The sequence below is a fragment of the Ischnura elegans genome, chromosome 5 (genome assembly GCF_921293095.1).
Source record: "Ischnura elegans chromosome 5, ioIscEleg1.1, whole genome shotgun sequence".
Lineage (NCBI taxonomy): Eukaryota > Metazoa > Arthropoda > Insecta > Odonata > Coenagrionidae > Ischnura > Ischnura elegans.
The window spans coordinates 109974493-109998298 of record NC_060250.1 but is presented as its reverse complement, the minus strand read 5'-3'; the positions used below and the strand labels follow the sequence as shown (position 1 = coordinate 109998298).

Genomic DNA, 23806 nt, shown 5'->3' with positions numbered 1-23806 from the left:
AAATGAAGAAGAACAATATAAAACTTCATTAACACGAAGGGCTATCTTTCATAAGGAGGGCAGCCTGAAGTAACATGAACATACAAAATTGGAAGAAGGGAGGGCCGAGCATAAAAAGTGATGATTTCACCCATGAAAGGGATCAAATGAGGCGGAAAAACCTGCGAATGGATGGTGATTAAACACTATAAAAGAGGACGAGGAAATCAGAGTGGAGAAGACGGCCTGAACGTAAAGTGTAACAGTGTGAAACATTTAATAGTATTTCCTTCGAGCGGCAAAGACATGAAATCGTTTGAAAGGCAAACGGAACTAGAGCAGTGACAGCAGTAATAGAAAAGTTGTATCACATTTTTTGTACGTAACCATAGGAAAGGAAGAGAGTCAAATAGCACTCATAATACATTTAAATGCAAAGAGGAGGAATGAACCAGTGGTATACATTTAATAACTCGAATGAACTGGTAGGCTTTGTTCCAAAAAGATGGGGGGAGACGGAATTTGGTATAAAATGCGCAGAGCCTCACCACTATGTCTACCACCAGTATTTTACGATAAAAATTCGATTAAAAAAGACACTTAATAATCACCCATGCCTACCCACCAATAAATTTCCGTCTCCATTTCGGTGTGTAGCATTTTACTCCTTTAGAACTTAATACAAGAAAGAAATAATAATTAATTCTAATTCAACCGATACCACATTATTAATGACCTGATTTAAAATAACTGATGATATTTATACACACTGAAATCAGTGTCTAAGAATATATTGTGCATTGATAACTATTTTAATATAGCTTTAATTTTAATAACAAGCCCTAATGAAGCTTCACAGGAATATAAAAATACAACTTCTTCACTGCCATTAATAAAGCTACCCACACAATTATATCTCTCGCTCTTGCTCAATGTTCTCTTATTTTCGATATCCCATTTATCACATTTTTTCCCCTTGTTATAATTTATTAAATGTTTTTTCCTTGCCATAGCCCTCAACATACTCCGCAGATCAGGAACAGTTCACTCTCACCTTCACTTCCCTCCATCTCATCTAGCATCTTCTTCTCTTCATAGAATATTCGATTGCACCAAATAACAAAGATTTTATCACCCGCATCCGAGACAGGGCACTCCCAAACACAAGTAAATAGTACTGAGTACATATCGCCTTAAAGTAACCCTGGGCTTCCGAGTAATTTTATTAAAAAAATGGTATAATTACAGGTACCAGGACATTGATTCATATAAAAATATCAACGTGTCATATCACGCAATCCCTGATGGGTCTGTTTGGCGGATTATGACGATAGCGATTTTAAATATGCTGCTAATTCTGATTATAAATTTTAGTCACGTCAATTAATAATCAGAAAGAGGGAAAAGTATCAGTGTTAAGTAAAATTCACCTCGTCTAACAAGTGTTTTAAGTGTTGCATATGATAACTTTATTCCATTTCTCATATTAATACTGAAGTTTGGGCTTCAATGTTGATCTCAGATTTTGATTATCGCGAGACACCGTTAGTACTCGATTGAGTCTCCTTAATATTAACTCTGAGCTCTGATCCAAAACATATCACTTCAATACGCTAGAGAGAGGTTGTCGTATTTGCCCACAAAAGAACCACATCATTAGCGGCGTAGAGTGTTGTCGACTCCTAGACACGCAAGAGGGCGAACGTTGACAGAGGTCAGCAAGAACTAAAAAATCCCGAGATAATCATCGCCCTGCGATGCATCAGACCATGGCTCTAACGCGTGGCAAAAATATCCACCACAAAGGACTGGATTTTACCCTAAACAAAATGGGGCAACGCGCGCACTCGCGCCGCTGTTTGGGAAAATAAGGAACTGACGCGACATTCGAAAATGTGTTCGAAAATCTACTGCGCTTGTCCCACCCAAGTCCCGGGACTGGTCAACTCAGTTTCATTGTAATCCGAATTCAATCACCTACTTAGTCGGAATTTTCGGCAATTTTACTTGGCTCGGATGCCCAGAAGAAATCAACATAGACTTAAGGTAATAATAATAATAATTTTTTTACTCCTACATTTGCTTTTTACATCTGAATACAAAAATAATAAAGAGAAGGAGCTTCAGGTGGCCTCCGAGGTCATAAGACCAGACTTGAGCCACCATCAAATAACAAAATGAATGCCAATAAAAAAATAATAATGCAGTAAACGATACATGAGTAAAGATACGTGAAAATCGCACTTTCATTTTTATTTTATCACAGTTTCAATAACAGTTTATGGCATTTTGTAGCGTCTATTTTTTTATTTTCATAATGAAGTAGATGACGATAATATGTAGTGAAACACAGTTATATGACAATATACAGAATATTTTAAATAACCATGTTGTAGAACAATAATAAATTAAGGAATAAGACATATAGTGGCGGAGGTGTAGCTTGCCCGCGCCCACTTGTAGTTCGCGGCCACGTAGAGTCCCAGCCAACTAGTAGCTGGCCAGTCGCTCACATGCTTTAAACGGTGAGTGTCGGCGGAGCATTTAAACTGCGCTCGGCACAAAGTGTAGGAATTTTGCCGTAGAAAAGGCAAATTTTTGTAAAAATATCATAAAAGTCCAGTCATCGCATCTATGTCGCATTTGCGATTTTCATGCATCTCTATATCAGGAGTGTTTTAAATCAAAATAAATTTTCAATTATTTCTCGCGAGAAAAGCCAGTCTTTAGAAAGTCTTAACATTACATTTGAGGATTTATTCTTTTTAATTCTAGCGGGCAGTAAATGAGGTAGGGTGAAGCGGTAAAAGGTGGAGCAGGGTACGAGTTATTCGACAATGAGTATACAAAATTTTCAAAAGGTCATGGAAATTGAAGTCAATAATCAAACCATTATATTGGGAAGCCAAAAATTCTGCAATAGGCCGACCGGGTAATGCCCCGTTTACATTACGATTGTCCCAGCGATCGTCCTAACGCTATCTGGCAGAACTACCTGTGTGAATGCGTGTCCGGACAATAGTTCAGGTAGTTCCAAACGTTGCCACTTTACGATGGTTTGGCGCTGCGACACCAGAAGAGGAAACAACGAGAGAAAGACGAAAAGTTCGTGAAGCTCCCATCGCTCTATTTTTCTCATAGATTTGTCCAAGCAAGGAAGAATATGGGCAGAAGAAAAAATATTCGTTTAATACACGTTGAACGCAGTAATGTCTTGACCCTGCACACCTCAACAGCTTTTCTAACCGTCAGTTTCTTGTTCACTTTAGATTTCAGCACTGAAGGGCAGCACAGGTTTTCACCATCGTTGTGTAAAAATGCACGATAGTTCCAACGATCGCTCGAACAATCGTAATCTGAACGAGGCATGAGCATGTAACGAACGCAACACAGCTACGCAGGACAAGGCGCAATCACTTAGAAATATCAAATTGGTTTCGTCAGGCAAAGTTGTGGAGTATGCATGACAAAGTTTCAAATTATGAATTAAGAAAGAAGACGAGAAAAACCTTGAGGCCTTCGCGATGTGAATGTGAAGGATATTGGATAAGGTGAAGGTGAACATCAATAGTTTCTATAATCTATTTATAAGAGCCTACTTGATTTGTTAAGCATTTCCATAACCCAAAGTAGTACTGAAGCTGGGGTTCAAATTTTGGCCTCAGCTTTTAGTTACTGCACAGTCACCATGCGTATACTTACCCAGAGCGTAAGGCACCATGAGGAGGTTTCCAACAAATGAAGCTATTTCTTTGTACTGCGTCATTGTCTGATGAATAGTTTCAAAGGGCCTTGAAAATTATATAACAGGCGTATAGAGAGCAAAAATCTCTGAGAATGGGACACGTCCCAAGAGCAGGGTGAAAAGAATGAGACGGAGAAAGGAGCTCCTTAAGAAGGAGAAAACAGCCTACGGTATATCTTGGTAAATACTAACAAGGAAGATATATTTGGTGTTTCCTGGTGTAACCCGCGTTCAGATTCGGTTATCTTTCAGGGTTTCGAGGCAGTTTACGGTCACGTCATCTATGAGAATTTCAATGAAACGAAATGATGACATTTCCCCACCAAAAGTGACCAGCAATGGCTGCGAAACGTCGGGCAAGATCTTAATCTGAAGGTGGGGTACAACCGAAAACTCTAACGTCAAGGATTAAAACCGAAAATATTGGCGTTATCTACGTTTTCAACCCTAACCATCAATTCAAAACAAACGTAAACAAATCTTTCACCATCCTCCACACTCGATTTCTCAGTTTCGACTTTCGCTGATTTCACTTTTCGCATTCAATTGTCGGTACGAGAATTACAGTAGCTGCCCTTTCCTCACGTAAAAGTCCCCGTCAGCCAACCGGCGCGATGGTGGGATTTGCTTTATAAAACTTAACCTCTCGTTAAACTCCACGTCGTCGTGATCTCTACGTTAGTTAAAGTGAAGTTTAATCAAGCTTCATAAAATCGGCACTGAATAAAGCAGTGTCCGTCGAAGTGGGAGTCTTATGACCTCGCATTGCTCCGACCGACTCCGGTGTGAGACAAAAGGAGGAGAGCCAGAAAATGAGACAGTATGGTAACCAAGGGAAGGAGGGAGGGGGAGAGGGTGGGCTGTGGGGGAGGGGGGAAGGTCGGTCGGGGGCGGATGGAGGCCCCGAGAATACGTCAGCGGAAGGTTAGGCGATTTAATGGAGGCAACTTCCGCTGAAAACTAATACGTGGTAGAAGTTATGCAAATGCAATAATATAACTATTCCTTCTTTTCCTGCTTCCCCGACCTCTTCCTTCCCTCCCCCCCCCCCCCAGTGACCCGCAGGTATCCCACGACACCCCCACCCGCCGGTTCCGCACAACCCACCCCTTCACCTCACTCCAACCGTGACCCTAAGCTTTCCCAATCCTAGTAGACAAAAGTCCCGGTTCCGAGATAAAGAGGAGTCTTTTCTTAGGTCATTTCCTTTCCGGTAGCGATCGAAATGGTCTCAAAAGATATTCCATGAAATGGACGTCACGTTGAAAACAACGTAAACACATGCCACTGCAAGGTCGAAGGGCCACAATATAATTTTCAGCCTTAGCAGAACGTTTTATTAAGTTACGTGCCGTATGGATTTACATCGTAATATTAACCACGGTAATTTCTGAATGTCATTAAAAGAATAAATCGTTGCATCGAACTAAATTCATCAAGGATATACCATTTAATTTTCAGTACATTATACATGCAGTCACAATAAAGAACTTTTATCCAAATAAAAGGCTCACAAAACACCCATTCTCTCCCAACCAAGAGACAAAAATGTTCTCTCTTCCAACATATACGCGCCCTCATTAGCAAATATCGCCCCCTAAGATTTATTAAACGCTTCCAAATGAATAAATATACTATACAAATAATACTATTAAAACTGGATTAATGTGAGTACGCAAAACTAGAAGACTTGAGGCAGTGAACTAGCCAAAATGCTGAGGGCAAGAAAACCGTAGCCACCAAGCCTGGCACAAGATACGCTTTCAAACTTTCTCGCATGGTATTAAATTTGGGCCAAAGAATGATTAAGCAACAAATTCAAATAAAAAGGATAATGACAATTACGTGAAATACATAATCTAATTTTCTTCAGAACGATTTTCCTTTGAGTGCAGAAACGAAATTATTAAAATAAGGTTCCAGATGAAAATGTAGATTACGATTATCAAGTTCTCTACCGAGGAAATTATCAGGAAACAGGTTTAACAGTCCCAGAGTCTAAAAAAATTAAATATAATTATTGAAAGAGAAATTTCAACCGAAACTTTAATTTTGGAAAGACAAAAAAATTTCACCGCAGGATGAAAATCACTTCCTTGAAAATTTTTTAAGCCAATGCACAGCTGTTAAATCGTTTTGCAACTACGACCTCTAGGGTTATATTTATATTTCTCCTCCAAGCGCATGTACTTTTGCAGTTTTACATTACTAGTCGAGTGGGAGTATTCCAAGGTGATTTACACTCCCTAGCCTATCAAGGTGTTGGCACTGGAAATACTTTCGCAGTCAGTTTCGAAATAACATTTCATAAAATAGATGGTAGCTTGCCATAATGGGCATGTTACCATTAAACCAATCTTTTCACCAGAAATATGATAGCTTTATCCTATTTTTAACTCGATAATGTAGGTAAAAGTAGTATTCCATACAAGACTTTTCAAAATTGTATCCTTAAACAGAATCTTAATGCATTACAGATCGATCGAACTTAATAGAAACATACACAAACTCAATTCGTAAGGTGAATCATTAATGGCATATTTCATTAAATTTTATTGTAAAGAATCGTATAAGCGATACTTATTATAAGTTGAAGAAAGTTACAGCGAAAGGAACTTTCGTACATAAAGGTCAGTTCAGAATAACGTCATTACTAATAACAATAATGATCACACAGCAGCAATTACCACAAAGACAATGAAACGTTTCATTTCCCTGGGGCCATGATAAATGAATGAGAAGGCGTCTTTTCAGAGGATACAAAGCTTTGCATAATACCTAACTCATTCCCTTTCATACAGTGGACTACCATTGAGTCGCGCTTCCACATTAGAACGCATGACTTGAAGGCGAGGCATTCTTGTGGGAATGGACTTTTGCATCAAGGGTTTAGCCTCGCAACCATTCTGTAACACGCCTCGAATATTCCAATTAGCTCTCCGCTCAATAGGGACTAAAGTCTAACTTTCCATGACTGGGACTCACCTGAGCAGCAAGACAAAATCGGACCGCGGATACCATCGATAATGAAGCAGCCACATACACGCAATGCACTGCGCCAAGTTAACGAAGTTCCCAAAATTAATTCTAACGCATACCAGTAACCAGTTAGTCACCAATACATGAGTAGCAGCCACAGGTATATTAATTTTATCATTCTCAAAAATGATTTCGCATGTCTAAAATCGCATGTCAAGCCGATACCCACGATACCATGGACTTCCTCAAAGTATTTCAATGAGAATAAATGCGATGATGTTGAATAGACCGAGTTAAACACGGACGCAGGAACTATGTGAAAGTATTAATCCAAGCATAATCGCAGAAATGCGCCACCACGAGCAGATTTTGATATGTTCTGTCCTCACAAAATTCAGAATAACTTATGGTCTGAAGGCAGATGTAAGCCAATAGAAATTAAATGACGCTAATTGGTAGTTTGCATTTTGAATAAAATAGCACGCGCATAAATGTTTTGCCTGAAGCTCATTAATGCACGCTAATATATTTGGAGACAGAAAATAATTAATCACGAGCTTCTGATTTTCCTTTTCGCCCAGTGCGTTACAAGGTAATTAACTGTAAACGGTGATTCACACATTGACTACATTATACTAGCATATAAACGGCGAGAAAAAGAAATGAAAACATTCATCCTTAAGTACGCATGGCAATGATCTTGGATTTAGATAAGGAAAATAATCTTGCAACAATGCAGTTTTAAAGTACGTATTGAAATACGTAACCTTTGACCAGACCTAAGTAATCCCCCCACAAAAATTATGAAGTGCCTTGACTTACACCACCTGAAAAATTGTAACCACGTAACTAAGAAAAAACACATAAATATGTTAAGATAATAGTGGTAGCTTTAAGTGTACAGCACTTGGCTTCTGAACGGAAAGTTCAGGGTTCAAATCCCGGCAGACCAAACGAAGACGAATATTGATTACTGAATAAAATCACCACCAAGGCTGTAGGTTTCGCATTGCAAGAGTTTAACGTTTTCAGGCCGGCCCCGGTGGGTTAACATGCTTTCCACAATGACAACACATGACTCGAGAAACGACGAGAAATAGCAAGTTTTTCATAAAAAGGAAGGGTCGTTTGCCCCACGGCCATTAAGGCGTGGCAAAGACTAACCCCTTAATGAAAACGGTCGATGTATCATTACGCGAGTTTATTCGTCGTAAAGTTTCCATCGCCTCTCAACGCTATTTTTGCCTTAAAAATAATCATGCGGCGGAAATTTACTCTTCTTCCTGGCAGGGGGGGAGGGGGAGGAAGACGCACAATTCGCATTCCGTGGTGAAACGCGAGCAAGAAAAAAGACACGAACCATTACTAGGATACCTTTGGTCGAAAACAAGACGGTATGAAAAATGATTAAGCCCAACTGCTCTGCCATTACTGCGCTCCACCAGCTATCGGAATATCGACATTCAATTATTAGCCGGCGCCCTTACCAATAATCAAAGCAAGCCAAATTGGACGGCATAACTAACTGAGCTGCAGGGCGAGAGAAACTAGGGCTGCTTGACCACTATCACGAAAGGAGTTAATAAATAGCTTCCATTTTACTTTTTAAAAAATATGAATATATTGGCATCATTCAGAAAATTACTTTACGCCGGACTGCATAATGACCCGGGGAATGAGTTAAAAGGCCTTTTTTTCCTCCTCGTTCCTTTCTCCGACTAACCATTCACCTCGCTCTTGTACCCCTCTTTATATTAAAAGACGGCGAACCAATATATTTTTTTCCGGCCAATTAAAATAATTTTAAGAGTGAAACGGGTCTGCCTCGGTCGTCATCAAGGCGGAGTGCGAGCGAACTGGGAGGGGAGGGGAGGGAGGGGTTGGGTTGGGGGAGGTGGAGGGGTAGACTAAGGAGAGGGGGTGGGGGGGATAGTTGGAGATTGTTGGACGGGGAGGTGGGGTTGGGGTACGAGAGGGGGGGTGGGCAGGGGCGGGGAGGTGGGGTGGAGAGAAGGAGCGAAATCAGCAGGGTTATTATGAACTCAAGCCTCTTTCGTTAACGACCGCCCTAAGTAACAAACTTCGTAATTTTCTTTCCATGCAGCCAATGTTTAAAGACGGTAGTGAACAATAACGACCCGGCACTTAATGACCCTGCAGCCCTGGAAAACTTCTTATTATTATTATTTATTTTCCTCTTCCCTCTCCCCTCCACTATATATATAATCTTCCTTCTCGTTCCCCTCGCGATTTTTATCTCGACGCAAAAACACATGGAGGGAGGCAAAGTTCGATGGCCAGGGCAATATAGCCTCCCATCGCCATAGACCTGAACTTAAAGGAAAAACATTATCACTAAAAACCGCCGACTATTATTTTTTCCCCCTTCTCGGCAGTTTGTTCCATCTGACTCCGTATCCTGCGATAACTTCTCGTCTTTATATATCCAGATGGCGAATAAAGGAGGTCACACAGAAAGGATCCTTTCTCGTCTACTCCGTATATACTAGAAGATAATGGAAGCGCTATAATATAGCTTTATAAGTGTCCCGGAAAGTCCAGCTATTGATAATTGTTTTCCATTCGTATTTTTAATCAAAGAGCAGGGTTGCAGACAAAATTGTTACGACGCTCCAACCGATAAAAATGGATCGAGACTTTTAATTAGATTGTATAACTCATATTCATATCACTAGAACATCAGAATATTCTGGAATAAAACTACACATTTCTAGCATCGTGTAACGCCGTCATTGAAGTTTCCTATTAAATGCTTCTCAAATTTCAATTAAACTTAACACGAGTTCCGTAAACATAGTAGATAATTTTCAGAGCTGTACTGTATCGAATAATTTAATTAAAATCCATTACCGCGAGCACAATATCGTAAAGCATACACGCTCTTAATTTTTAGACAATTCCTCAAGCATATTTCAACAGATTCATAAGTAATAAGCACTGAGTTCACTGAGAAAAGATTGAATTTGTTGATACAATGCCAGGATTACTCAAATGTCGGTAGAGAGTAATCCTATGAAACGGATAAGAATTTTCAAAGAACAAAAGCAAAACCTAATGCGCCACGAAATCTACCGCAGTTTACCCACACGGATGAACAGGGATCAATCTTGATTCATTTTCCTCGCGATGGATATTTTTTTCTTCTATTCATTACTTAATTGAACAAAATGACAGGTGCTATCACAGCTAATATAATATCATCCGGACACAAATGAGACATCACTCCGATAACGAATACAAACTAGGGTATCCAGAAAATAATTCACAATGTGGAATCCTCATTGTTAATTGAAAATTAACAATCATCATCACACCAATCAATGAAGTGCTTACATGCTAAATACAGAATGCCGTTAACAAATATCGACTAAAATATTTACGCTCATGCATTAGTTCTTTCGAAAAGATATTTTTCAATCCCCTTTCAGCATTTACGTTCCTGAAATTGCATTAATGATATATGGGTAGAAATATCATGGGCTAATCATAATTTTATTATAAATACCCAAAAGCCAACAAGATATTACTGATCAGGCATAAAAAAAAGTCATACCTACAAGAACTTAGGGCTACGATACGTTTTCTAGAAGAAAATTTCATCTATCAAAATGTTGGAGAACGAGTAATAACAATTTGCAACTAAATGCCACCGTAACGTCCTTATTCAAACCACCAATGGATTCAAATGGGCTTTTGAAAAATTATTTTTCACACCACTGCCACTTTTTCATCTTATTCAGATTGCACTCATTCTGGTGTTGATAAACATTAGTATAGAGACCAAATACACAACAAGATAATAATAATGAGGCACATACTTTCCTATTACATTAACGAAAGGCTTCGAAATGCATTTTAGTTGTAAATTACGTCTATTGCAACGGTCTGTAAGAACAAGAAGGCACTTTTTGCAATCAAGTAATACAGTCACGTCCGTATTCAAATCACTAATGCTTGCAAACGGGTTTTTGAAAATTATTTTTCAAACCAACTCCCACTTATTGCATTCAATTCTCGCTGCGATCATAGCGCATGGATGGGCATATATTCCGATATTGATGAACATTAGTATTGCGAACAAATAAACAACACGAGAATAATAATCAGGCACACGCTTTCCTCCTACAGGAACGAAAATCTTCGAAATACCTTTCTGTAGTAAATATCGTCTATTGAAAATATGCGTAAGCACTAGAAGGTACTATTTGCAATCAAACACTACGGCCACGTCCCTATTCAAATCAAGAATGCTTTCGCCGACTTGGCCCCACTCTCATATGCAGAACTTTCCCCGCTCTGGAACGCAAGTGGTACCATTGATGTCATCCAATATGCCTGACGGTTTGATGGATAATGAACGATGGCTTTCCATTATGTCGTCGTGCTACCTGATGGCCCGCGCTACAAAGGATTAGCATGCCACTGCCATGTTCAGATGCCCTATTCTAACTGGGATGAGCACTTACTGGAGGGGGAAGAATGGAAAGAGAAATTCCAGCCCGCCACCCCCTCTACCTCGACGGCAAAACGACCGAAATTCTCAAAAATGGCCATAAAGCAAATGATTATAGCTTCGCGTTGTCAAACGAGGACGGGTCGAGATGGAGACGATGGCTACACAAAAAGAATACCTTTCAATCCGAAACGACAGAGCGAATGGGAAGAGAAATGGCCGAAAAAAAATTGGCAACGCTAAATTTTTATTTTTTTCCGCCAGATAACACGATAAATGATGAGGGGAGGTGGGGGGGGGTCCGGGACAGCTTCGCGTTACGAGTGTAATAGTGATATTCTTACGGCTCACGAAACGGCATCATGCGATGGTTTCTGCCGCCATAAAGAAACACGTATGCACAAAAAAGTACTTAAATGAATACATTCCCGAAAAAATAAATAAAAACTGGAACGCGCATTCATGTTTCATGCGGAGAAAACAGCAAATAAATCGTAAAGGAATGATATTGTGCGACAAAATGAACTATAAAACTGAAACCAACAAAGAAAACTCCAAGTACACATGCCATCGCACCATATCTGTCGAAGCACGGGAAAAATTAGATCAAGTTGGAATCTAGGATTAACAGAATTTATGGAAAATAATTAAACAGCGAAAAATTATTGCCACTCACGATCGTCTCAACGCTTTCAGAGAATCGTTTTGAAAATAATTCTTCTCCATCATCCTTCATCGTCCTCTTGATCATTGAAATGTATTATCATTATTATGGTATATTTAACTACATCGGCTCTTTTCAAAGTTGAGCGCTATATTACATAAATCCTTGATCGTTAGTTTTTTCGTTGGTTAACATCAAATACAAAAACTCTTTCAAATTTTACTACGCCTCACAAAATCCGTAACTATAACGGCAAAACGATGACCTTTGAATGTGCCACTAGCACTTGATAAGGCGTTTTTGATTGCTCTTTTTTGGTACTTGAGACATTAAAGCTATGGAGTACTTAAGAAGAATTCCGAGAGCCATCCCTTCCACCATGCATTTCCCTCTTCAATTCACAATAAGACCTACTCACTTTCATTCTATCTAAAAATCCCATTCTTTTCTTTCCCCTCCCTCGTTCACCTAACATTCTTCCCTCTCACACTGTTTTCAAAATCCCCTCCTCGCTAAGTTCTCCCTGCATCCAAACCTCCTCTCTCATCCGTACCTCATATAAAAGTTGCCTCTCCTCACCCACCATGTCCAGCACTTCGTCGGTCCTCCTCCTCTCTATCCATTTCTTCTCCATTCTTCTCCATACCCACATCTCGTATTCCTCCAATCTTCTCTCTTCCTCTTTCCTCAGTGTCCACGTTTCTTCACCGTAGAGAGCTACACTCCAGATCAAACTCTTCAGTGACCTTTCTTTAAACTCTTACACAACGATCCTCTCAGAAGCTCCTTCCTGTTCATGAACGCCTCCTTTTCTGATGCAATTCGTTTCCTGATGCCCTTACTACTGGGTATACATATAATTACTGCAATTGTGATGAGTATACCACAAATAGGGAGACAATAATAATGAGAGTCATTTAGAATGGTATAGTGTTTGGTGAAGGCGACTGTCATCTCAGGTCATTCGAGACGCCAACTATCGGCCAAATTACAAGGATACTACACTAGAATAGAGCTACAAGGATAAAAAATCAATTACCTTAGGAAACCATGCTCACAAATCATTAGAATTGTAGGTTATTTTCTTATTTCTCTCGCTATTTTGTTGGTATTAATCTACCATTACGTCGTCAATAATATATATTATGCATTCACATTTATGTATAATGACTTTTAGTTGCCACTCATTGCTTCAATTTATCAGTTACTGTGACTGTCGTTTGCAGGTTTAAGGCGGTCAAGGCAAACAAGGTATCCTATTTTTTTCTTTTCTACCCTGCTAAGAATAGTGCTTTTAATCGGTGTCATGCATTTGTGGTCATTAGGAACCTTTTGAGTAATTGTCGTGAGCTAGTAGCAGATATTTGAACAATAATTTATTATTTCCTGAATATTTATTGCCATCTTTCGTTGCCCTTAAGTATCAAAATACCTCCTCCAAACCAAGAAAAATCTTTCCCGACATTTTATACTTTATTTTTCGTAGCGGCTGAACGATTCATCCTATTACACTAATTTTATCACCGTAACACCATCCCCGATACGTCGGCCATATTGGAAAATTAGCCTCGGTAGTTTGAGCACGAATATTACAATGGAGGATTCTCAAGTTGGCCTCTAAAAGTGTTGTCATCCAACGCTCATTTAAATGGGCTTACAAATATCTCCATTTGCGTCGCTCACGGTCAAAGGGATCCCACATTCACGGGGAAATAGGTATAATTAGTGGTATTTATCTAAAAAGGTATTCACGATAATGTGATCTATCGAAATCATAACCTTCCAATGCTATTCCTCGAAATTGCAAACAACAAAATATTGAAAAAACGTGGATCATATTTCCCTCATCGCCGCGCTGCTGACATTTTTGAATGAAAATATTTAATATTAAATTTAAAATTAAAAACGAATTAAAATGCGATCGAAGTGGCAGTAGAAATCAACCTTCTACGGGATGGAATTGAGCCTCCTCCATGCAGTCACTTGGACTTGAGTCTCGAATAGGGAAAGGTAGAGAAGGATTGAGAGAAAATTGGCATCGGCATTAGCCTTCCGCTAACGAAAGTCGCCAAGGGATCATGGCCTGACGTACCAACCGACGACCGGAGTACTGCACTTGGAATGTCCTCCACACAAAAATAAATCAGGGATATGGTAACCTCTGAAAATTTTCTGTCGACACCGGGGTTTAAGCCCGGGCCCACGGAGTGTAAAGCCAACTATCCAGCCGCCAAATAAATATTATCCCAATTAAAATCGTGCCCTCATTTAACCACTAGAAGAATTCACTTTTCTTTCTGTGATAATAATCGTATGCAGAAGTCTTCAAGGGAAATAAGATGCGATTTGCATATGACACATGAATATCGCAATAAAAAAAAAATTGCGAATAGCAAAATACAAAGAAAAAGGTTAATCATGGTTACTCTTAATAGTGAAGTCGAAAACTAATCCAAAGAGAGGGTTGATGACGAAAATACTCGAATGTTACAGATACAATTGACGCTAGTTCTCTATGGGCATTGTATATACACCAACGATGTTAATAAAGGCATTTAACAACATATATATAGACATTTTCTTTAAAAATTGATATAAAAGATTTGCATTGGGTAGGCAAAAAGTTTTTGAACGAATTGTAGGAATTACTGGGTAGCTATAATAACCATTAATACACTGAGAAAGATACGGATTTATAAGCAGAAATTTTTGGTAGAAAGGTTTTCGCTATTATAAGATAAAACACGGATCTCTAAAAAAAGAATGTTTTCGTCATAAATTTCAGCAGGATAATGCGTAGAGTGTGAAGACACTAAACGTGATTTCCATAAAAACTATTTCTTAATATGAACACAGGTTGTTGCCAATCAACACCAACATACCAATACCTGCGTATGAGTAAATAACACCCTGGTATTTCAAGGTTTTTCAAGGGAAATTCCTTTGCTTTCCAGGGTGCTATAAAGTCGGAAATATAAGAATTTTTATGTAAATATTGCGCATGGGGCAGAAATCACTGACTTTCGAAAAGCGAACCCTATTCAATACCTCCTCCAAAAGATGGCTACCTAAATTGCTCTCAGTATGACGGTGAATTTTGCACCATGAAATAATATAGATAAAAACTCCAGTGACCGAGAACTGAAGTCCAGTACACAAAAGTTCTACCAATTATTTGCGAGAAAGGAGTTGTAAGTATTTGAATACATAAATAAAATCAAGCAATCATCTTAATGGAAAATAGTTTTGGCGAAAATTAATTGGTGCAGGCGCTTCCATATGAGGGATATTCCTGGAAAAATTAAAAAAATTTCTAATGAAAATCATTTTACCCTCTGGTTTACTTTGAGTTCTTGCTTCGGGCAAGACGCGACAAGTCAATGCATTGGAGAAGTTTCCGCCGGGCGCTACGTGCGCCAAAAACAGATTTTTCCAGGACCCTCGCCCGATTCCCTGAGTCTAACTAGAAGGCCTAAATTTTTAATAGTATTATAGTTATAGGAGTATTACAGGTTGCCCTAATTTTCCAGGTTAGCGGAAACTCTGATAATTATCCAACTCAGGAATTAAGATGATATCTGTGTTGAATTATAAGATTCAATGATAATATTTCGCACAGTTTTCATAATGGCGCGACGTTTGTCAGCAAATTCCTATTAAAATACTTATTAACATTATTCACATAAATATCAACGATAAAAAGTATAACTTCACCTCAAATTCACCACTTATAGAACACAAAAGCTGAATTTCAATTGTCGTCATGTGTCTAATTCTACGATAGAATTATAGTAACCAAGTCTTGAAGACAAATAAAATTAACTTCGAAAAACTAAGCATTTATCTGAGAAAAGAGGCTGAAGGATTTCGTTCTAAAGGAAAACGTTGTGAGTGAGAGTTTAACATTTAAGTTCCTCACTAGCAAGCATACAGATGTGTGGAAACTAAAAATCCAAAGCATTGATTACCAATCATAAAATAATGATGACCAATGTATGAAGCTGAATCCTGATCGTCTACAATTCTGACAATTTTCTCCACTCTACTCAAACCTTTCGCTCACAAGAGTAAAGCATTTCGTAAAGCGTGAGCACGTTTCCTGAAACTTAGGCGGGCGGGCGCCAGTCTGTTCCAGAACAAGGAAGTAAAGCCGGGAGGTCTGTTTGTCCACGATACGTCTCTTTCGTTAGTGATTGGCTGGGGAGGTTGTTTAGGACAATGCAGATCGCACAGGATGGTGGTTGAATGTGGAATGCAACCGATAGACCCATATGCAGAGAGACGACGAGTAAAGTTAAGGGGCAAAATACATTAGAGAGAGGTAGGTCGGATGGGAAGTAAGAACTCGAGCAATCGTGACCAGACGACCAAAGGTAGGAGCACGGAGGAACAATACGGAAGCCACACACGAAGATCAGAGGCGCCCCTGACCTCGTCTGCCCTTCCACCCCCCAGTCTCCACGACATTATAAAAATACTCCGTAGCCAATAGCAACGGAGGAACCTGAGAAACTAGGCAAACCAATCTTTTCCCTCCTCCTACAAAGCCTAAAAACAATGCAGTTCCCAACAGCATCGCTCCTACCCGAGTCCCTTGTCATGGGGCATATTTTCCATTCACCTGACAAGACTGCGCACAGATTCACTTGTATCATTCAGCGCCTTTATTAACACAGAATGAGTCTAAGATGGTATACCTCATTGTTAACACATACGTTATTTTATAATTGGATAATTTCTATTTCCGCGCTTCCAAAAATGTAAAAATTGTGTTCATTCGCAATCCATAACACTCCACGATCAAAGGGGGTGCGTAAAAGTTATCACAATACACAATTACCATGCCTGTCTGAAAATCGAAGACTCTTCGACACTGAAAGATTTAGGAGAAAGCCTCAATTACTAATACAAGGCAGTCCAATTTTTAAATTATGGTGAGAGTAATGATTTAAAGTCATGGAAAACAAAATTTTAAGAGAATGCCCTCTTTTTAATGCGTTGTAAGGTATAACTCCGTTTCACTCTGTGAAGAAATTCACGTACTTATTTCAAACAGGTATCAATACCCATACTATATTCTCGGAGACCTAAAATTTTACATGTGCAGCGAAGTCAAAATATATCTACTGAATCTGCCCCACTTAATCTATTTTAAGCTAGATTTTCCAAAGAGTAGTGAGATCTTATACGAAATTTTCTTTTTCTTCGATCAAGGTGCTAAAAGAAAAAAAAACGAAGTAACACAATTATTGTTAATACCGACAGTCCCACTAGTCGAAGATGATTTTTTCCCTAGATTTTGCGAAATGCATCGAGATCTACAAAAATGCCTTCATCTTTTGTTCAAATTAGATTAAAATCAAGAACAAAAACAAAAAACCTGCTATTATTATTTATATCCACACTTCTAAAAGGTAGATAAATGGCAAAAGAAAAAATTAATAAGTAAAATATTTGTTAATACCGACTGCCCTACCAGTCAAAGATGTTATTTTCCCTAGATTTTGCAAACTCCTGAAACATCAACAAAAATACCCCCATCTTTTGTTCCGATTGAATTAAAATTAAGAGCAAAAACAAACACCTCTTATAATTATTTACACCCACATTCCTAAAAGGCAGATGAATGCCAAAAGAAAAAAGGAATAAGAACAATTCTTGTCAATACCGGCAGCCCTACCGGTCAAAGATGATATTTTCCCCAAATTTTGCGAACTACAGTCTGCAGTGAGATCTCCAAAAATACCTCCATCGTTCGTTCTGAGTAGATCAAAATTAAGAGCATAAACAAACACCTGCTATTATTATTTATACCCACATACCTGCGGATGAAGGATATATGCGATGCATTAGGTACCTCCAGCGCTCGCGTTCGTGAGCGGAGGGAGGGGAAAACATAACAGTGCCCACATATATGTGTACATATTGAACGGCAAGACCGCGTACATCGCTAGTTAACAGCAAAATCGTGTACGATTATACATTCACGTTTCCTTTCATTTCCGAAACCTCCAACTCCTTCTTCCCACTCTCACCCTCCCCACAGCACTGCCACCGTGCCTCCGCTCAACCGCCCATATTTTCCGTTTCGCTTTGCTATTTTTTTCCATTTTATTCCTTCGTACGTGTGTGAGTGAGCGTATATATACACGAAAACCTTTTGCGCGCCTGCGACCACCGGCACACACACTCTTCGACCCGCCCAACCCCTCCCTCTCCCAACTTCCGACCACCTCCTCTGCACAACTCAACCACCACGAGGGCGGGAGATAGAGACTCGTCCTTCTCCACCTCCGACGTTTCGGTTTTGCTGCCCATTAAAGTTACATATCGATGCAGAGAGAACACAAAAGAGTCATCAGGAGTAGACATTGGGATGAAGGGAGGACGGCACGAGGGTTTCGAGAGCGTTGGCAGGGGATGGAGAGGGTTTGGAGGGGGTTATACATATAGAGAGATATGCCTTGGAAAAACGAACTTATGGGAATTCGGTATACATGTGGGTGTGTGTAGAGGGTGGGTTCGGAAGAGCTATATATAGGGGAGAGGCCATGGGGTGGAATCACGTTAAATAAATTGAGGGAGAGCACAAAAAAATGTGGGGGAAAAAGAGGAAATACTTCTGATGGGGGAGGGAAGGATGATCGCTGATTGCACAGCACGCGGCTCGCAGCGGAGATACTTCCAAACCGCTGAACGGCACGACAGGAAGCGGAGAGAGGCGATGTGGGACTGAGGCCGGTCAGGAGTGGTACCGCACCACAAAATATGTACACGTTCGGATGAGGAATTGGTCCCCAGGGTTGGAGTGATTTAAATGACCCTAAAGTCATGTCACACAAGACTAGTTTCCAATCCACTTCGAGGCTTACACCGGATCTGTATGCATTGAACTCGGACTACAAGGAAACGAACTTTATCGAGGAGGGTACAGTAATGTATGTAGGTTGAGGCTTTTTTAAGTATTTTTTTGCAAGCTCAGGATTATAAATATACAATATTCCACAGACATTGGCTCATTGGCGACTCGTTTTGATACTTATTCACAGTGGGTCGATTATATTTGTTACTGAGTACTTGTAACTATAAGTTACTGTACGTAGGTTATCTGTAGTTAAACGATACAGATACACCATACACAAGTTGCGAAGACTTCTATTCCAGTGGATAAAATAAATTAGCATTAGAAAGTAAGAATTTCATCGCAGCATACAAGATTAAGTCCTAAAGAACTGCAAGGTGCATACCTTCATCGCTATCTCTTTAGAGGGAAATTTTCGGTGAGAAAAATGGAGAAATTACCAAGCTTTATTTCTAAAGACCTAACAAAATATAATGAAATGATGAGGAAATAATTTCCATATTCTGAGACACAGTGTTACACTTAGAACGAGGAGAAAAGGTTAGATGATATTTAGGGGATAAAGTGGGTTTGGGTTGAGTTAGTGTTAAGCGGGTACAAGATGTTGACAATTTTTTAGGGAAGAATGTAGGTAAGCAGGAAAAAGAGAACGAGAAGAGGATTTATGAATAGAATGAAATATTCCTTACAATGAATTGAAGAAGGAAGTCCAAGTCAATTAGTATGGCAGCGTAGTATGACCTTCATCAACCTTGTGAGAAGATACGGGCGCTTGGTCGTTACATGAGCTCATTGGATCTAAAATTTACAACCCAAAATAATGTAAGATAATTCAGTATTTCAATAATTCATATTTCATCGTAGGCCTAAGAAAGATAGTATGCTCTTTCAGCATAATGTTCGCGGAATGTATTCCAAAAGCTGTTACAGGAAAAATGGAATACATCATTGTCTTCAACGCAATGACAAGCATTCAATAGGGATAATGAGCATTACTGAAAACCTACCAAGGAATGAAAACCAATCATTTTGAAATTTATGATGTTAAATCCTTCAATTAAAATAACAATACCACCATATTATCAAAGGAGAAAGAAGATAAAGAAAAGTATTTTTGTAGGAATAATCTTTTTTCTGAGAAGTCCAACACAATAAATTTCCCCACACTGAATTCGTCCATATTATTGATTATTGTCAACTAATTCGCTCGGATCATCGATTTCAGTTATTTTTTTATCAATTCACAACCTTAAAAATAAAAGTACATAGCATAGGTAAAATTAACCTCTACAGCATATTCTAGTGAGCAAGAGTGGACACTTGTGCATGCTAAGTCGGAAGCTTCCTTCAACCGACGCGGTGGTGTGAAATGCTTGATTACCGTAAAGGTTGCTCGCGCCCTTCCCAGAGGTCAGCACTTTAGTTCGGGGAGAATCCATAGCGCTAGGGTACTAGCAAGGGGGTGACTATCACCGGAGCTATGCTTAATTAAGACACAGGGAAGAAACTTATTTCCTTTTAAGCTCTCATTGCTATGGTGTTCAATTTACATTGGAGAAATAGGTCCACGTCCATAGTACAAGGCATACAAATTTTTAACGCTTAAAGACAAGCATTAAGCACTCTCACCTTGTGTATAAATGAATTCCCATACGGCATTGAAACGAATGCGAAAAAAAGCAGCACTTCGAAATAACGTCCAACGTTACTATTATGGTTTTCAAGGGAATTTTATCAGCGATTTTTCATGGTATAGTTAATGAGAGATTATTATAATTCTTAGAACAAGTATAACATATCACATTTCACATATTAAATTAAAACATTAAACAAATTTAATAAAAGTTTGGGTCCATTATTAAAAACTGCCAACGTAGCATAGACTTACCACTGATGCAACTGGAAGCTATTACGGCCGCAGCCAAAGGAACTTCGTAAAAAGAAGCACCGTCAAATTCCAAGCACAGTGATGAGAAAGGCACAAGCTGGGACCATCCAACCCGAACTGGCACGAACTATTAAGCTGCACATTTATAGCTGCGTTTCTGGAACAGAAGAGACACTTGAGTTGACATATCTCATTGAAAGACGATAAACATCGTAAAAAATATATTTTCTTACGTTTGGGCATTATAAAACGGCTACGGCAGAAAATTGGAAAATTTCAATGCTATGCTCACATAAGATACCTGAAAATTCGAAAAATGAGCCGCTATACCTTTGATATGAAAATATTCTGCCCAAATAAGACAAAACTAATTATCATAATAGTTAACCAAGTAATTTTAGGTACCATGACAGCTAATTATATAGAGATTGCAAACAGTACTACTCTTCAAAGTGAAGCAAGAAATTGAATTGATAGCTCACTTCCAGTATAAAGTAAGACTTAGGATATATTGACACATTAAATTTTCTACTGCCCACTCATTATTAAGGTTAGCATGCATGAATGAGGGGAAACCTCCCTCCCCCTTTAAAGGCGTTTGAACGCGAATTTAACGTATCGTAATGAACCACGGATCAACAATGGAAAATATTTCCCAAGCAGTCGAACAAACTGGCTAAGCGCGTAACGATAGACATTGGATCTCAAAATGCCGTTTGCCACTCACGGTCAGATGCGATGACTCACTCCTCGACAAGGGCTTTTTTCGCGCAAAGACTAACACCAATCTCACCAGACCATCGAATACTTAATAACCCCCCAACCCATATCTGCGATGTCAACATACTACGGACAGTTAACTCGCTCTTAACCTGACTCTTACAACGTTATTACAAATCTACCTCTCCGAACTTCCTTCAACCGAACCAATTCAACCAAAAAGTCGATTTAGGAAATCTATACGTTCAAAATATATTTCCTGCAATAATTAGCATTCATGCCTTCGAAAAAAAATTAATTACCCGATGATACAATTTACTATAAGGTTTTAAGACGAGAAAATATAAATTTTTAACGGATTGACAGTTAAAATAGCTCACATGAATCTGATAAGCTAGCATAAAAAACTAACGGAATGCAAGAAATCCTACGCTAACTTCAACCAGCTAACACCTTTGGGCATTTATACAAATCATCCGCTGAGAACCGAAACTGCCACAGAAAATATTTGTATTCTATTGCGGTGTTGTGGTTCTTCATCTCTCTCTCGAAGAATTACTTTGAAATTTCTCCGATCTCGAACATATTCCCTGATTTTGTGTCCATAGATTTTTCAAATATACCATGTTAGATCTCTCAAAATACCCATGGCGTCGCCTAGAAGCATTTCATCCGGCAACTTAAGTACCTCCCTATATTGAAATGGCTTACATAATGATAAAATCATTACAGGATACGGAAGAATTAATATTTGAAAATTAATAACATCCTCATTAGCACTAACGACTAATTGTCAGATTCAATCCCTCTAAAAATCTCCATGATTACACTCCCTCCGAAACCACAAGCGCTGGCAAAGAAACGCATTCGCACAAGCAATATTTTTTTCGAATTCACTCTGGTAAGCTCACATACTCGAGAACCTGTGGTCTAAAAAAATGAAAAATATACCCCGAACATTCCCAGAGGCGATACTGATTAGGAGTGGTAAAATGAGGGCAAAATATTTCAGAAACTATTCCCATTCATGCGAGTCAAAACAGGGGGTAAGCAGGGACAACTGGGGATCGCAGAAAAACCGCAACGCGGCCTAAAGGAACAATCAGAATGTGGGAGTGTAGAGGGCATATATTTATACAGCGAGACGAGAAACAGAGAGGAGGGGATGCATTGGGTTAAATGGCTGAGAGGTCTGAGGGCATTCGTCCAATAAGGGGAGGGATTGACGCCTGGAGGCCATAGGGCTTACTAAAATGGAGTCCGGGTTCGAATGCTGGAAGAGGAAGATAATTAAAAAAGAAACACCCTTTCATCTGGCGCAAGTAAGACAAAGCTAAAGTCTTTGCGAATTGCCATTACCTTTAACTTCCTGTACCCTATGGCTATCCTATGGAACTTCTTTGATAGCTTTCTTAATTACGTAGAGTTTTAATGAGTGGCAAGAGAAGGTGGGGTAAACTATATATCCTGGTTGCGGCCGAATATTTTTCGCAGTCAATCAGTCATATCGGCACATTGAGGAGAGCACAACAACACAAAACGACGTTTGATGAAAGGGGACGACCATATGTAATTACTTCCCTTTCCAATTTACGAAATATTAGGCTTATATTGCGGCTTGTTCCCCAATTCTGCTCTATCGTCAACGCGAGCTCCGAAACTATAAACCTACAATAAACCAGTCTTTTTGTACCATCCGGGACTTCCTTGAACTAGGCTGATGACGTCAACATTGAGTGTATAAGAGGTAGAAGGAGATGCAGAGGAAAAAATGTAAAAGGATGCAAAAACAATGCTTAGCCGATAGAATTCAATTATCATTATTGAGTACTTAGAGCAAAAGATTGTGAGCAAATACCAAAGATTTTCATCGTTAAATTAAAACAAATGAGTATCGAAACAACACTAATACGTTTACGTTGTTATTACTAGTATCTTTATAAAATTGTCACAAGTAGGCCATTGGCTTGGTGGTAACATGAACATACGATGCAAAACAATTGAAAACATCATGAGAAACCCTTGGTCCTTACTTTTCAACCGCTCTTTAAAAATAGGTATGTAACTTTTTCGGGAAGGGCTCAAATAGTTTTGTAGGAACATCCTTTCAGTCCCCTAAGGTCCTATTCAAGAATGAGAACTTGCGTGCATTTTTACTTTGTGATCGGCACTTTATCTTGAGCCGGTGATCGCTTTTTCGAGCAAAGTTTAGATTTATAATGTCCTTTCCAAATTCATTCCATACTTTTTCCTCACATCTTGTACTTCCCTAATAGCCTCCTCCTTTTCCTCCTCTCCTGTAAACTCTCCTATCCCAGTATTCTAAGCATTTCTTTAACGCCCTCTGTTTCTTTTTGGTATTTCCAAAACACATTCCTAGCAGCCTTTCTCTGCACCTCTCTCCAAGTTCGCCACCTCTCCTTTATTACGTGGTTCCCAACAAGAGATTCATACTCTAAGGTTGGTCGTACTAGAGTTTTATATGCTTCCCTTTG

The 23806-nt window shown here is 39.2% G+C and overlaps 1 protein-coding gene across 1 annotated transcript in view; it reads right to left on the bottom strand.

Moving 5' to 3' along the window:
- Positions 1–23806, bottom strand: part of LOC124159763 (protein bric-a-brac 2-like) — a 779585-nt gene that overhangs the window by 381204 nt on the left and 374575 nt on the right. The window contains exon 9 of the mRNA XM_046535677.1: positions 20592–20748. The gene's annotated coding sequence lies outside the window, so the exon portion shown is untranslated. The remainder of the gene's footprint in view (positions 1–20591; positions 20749–23806) is intronic.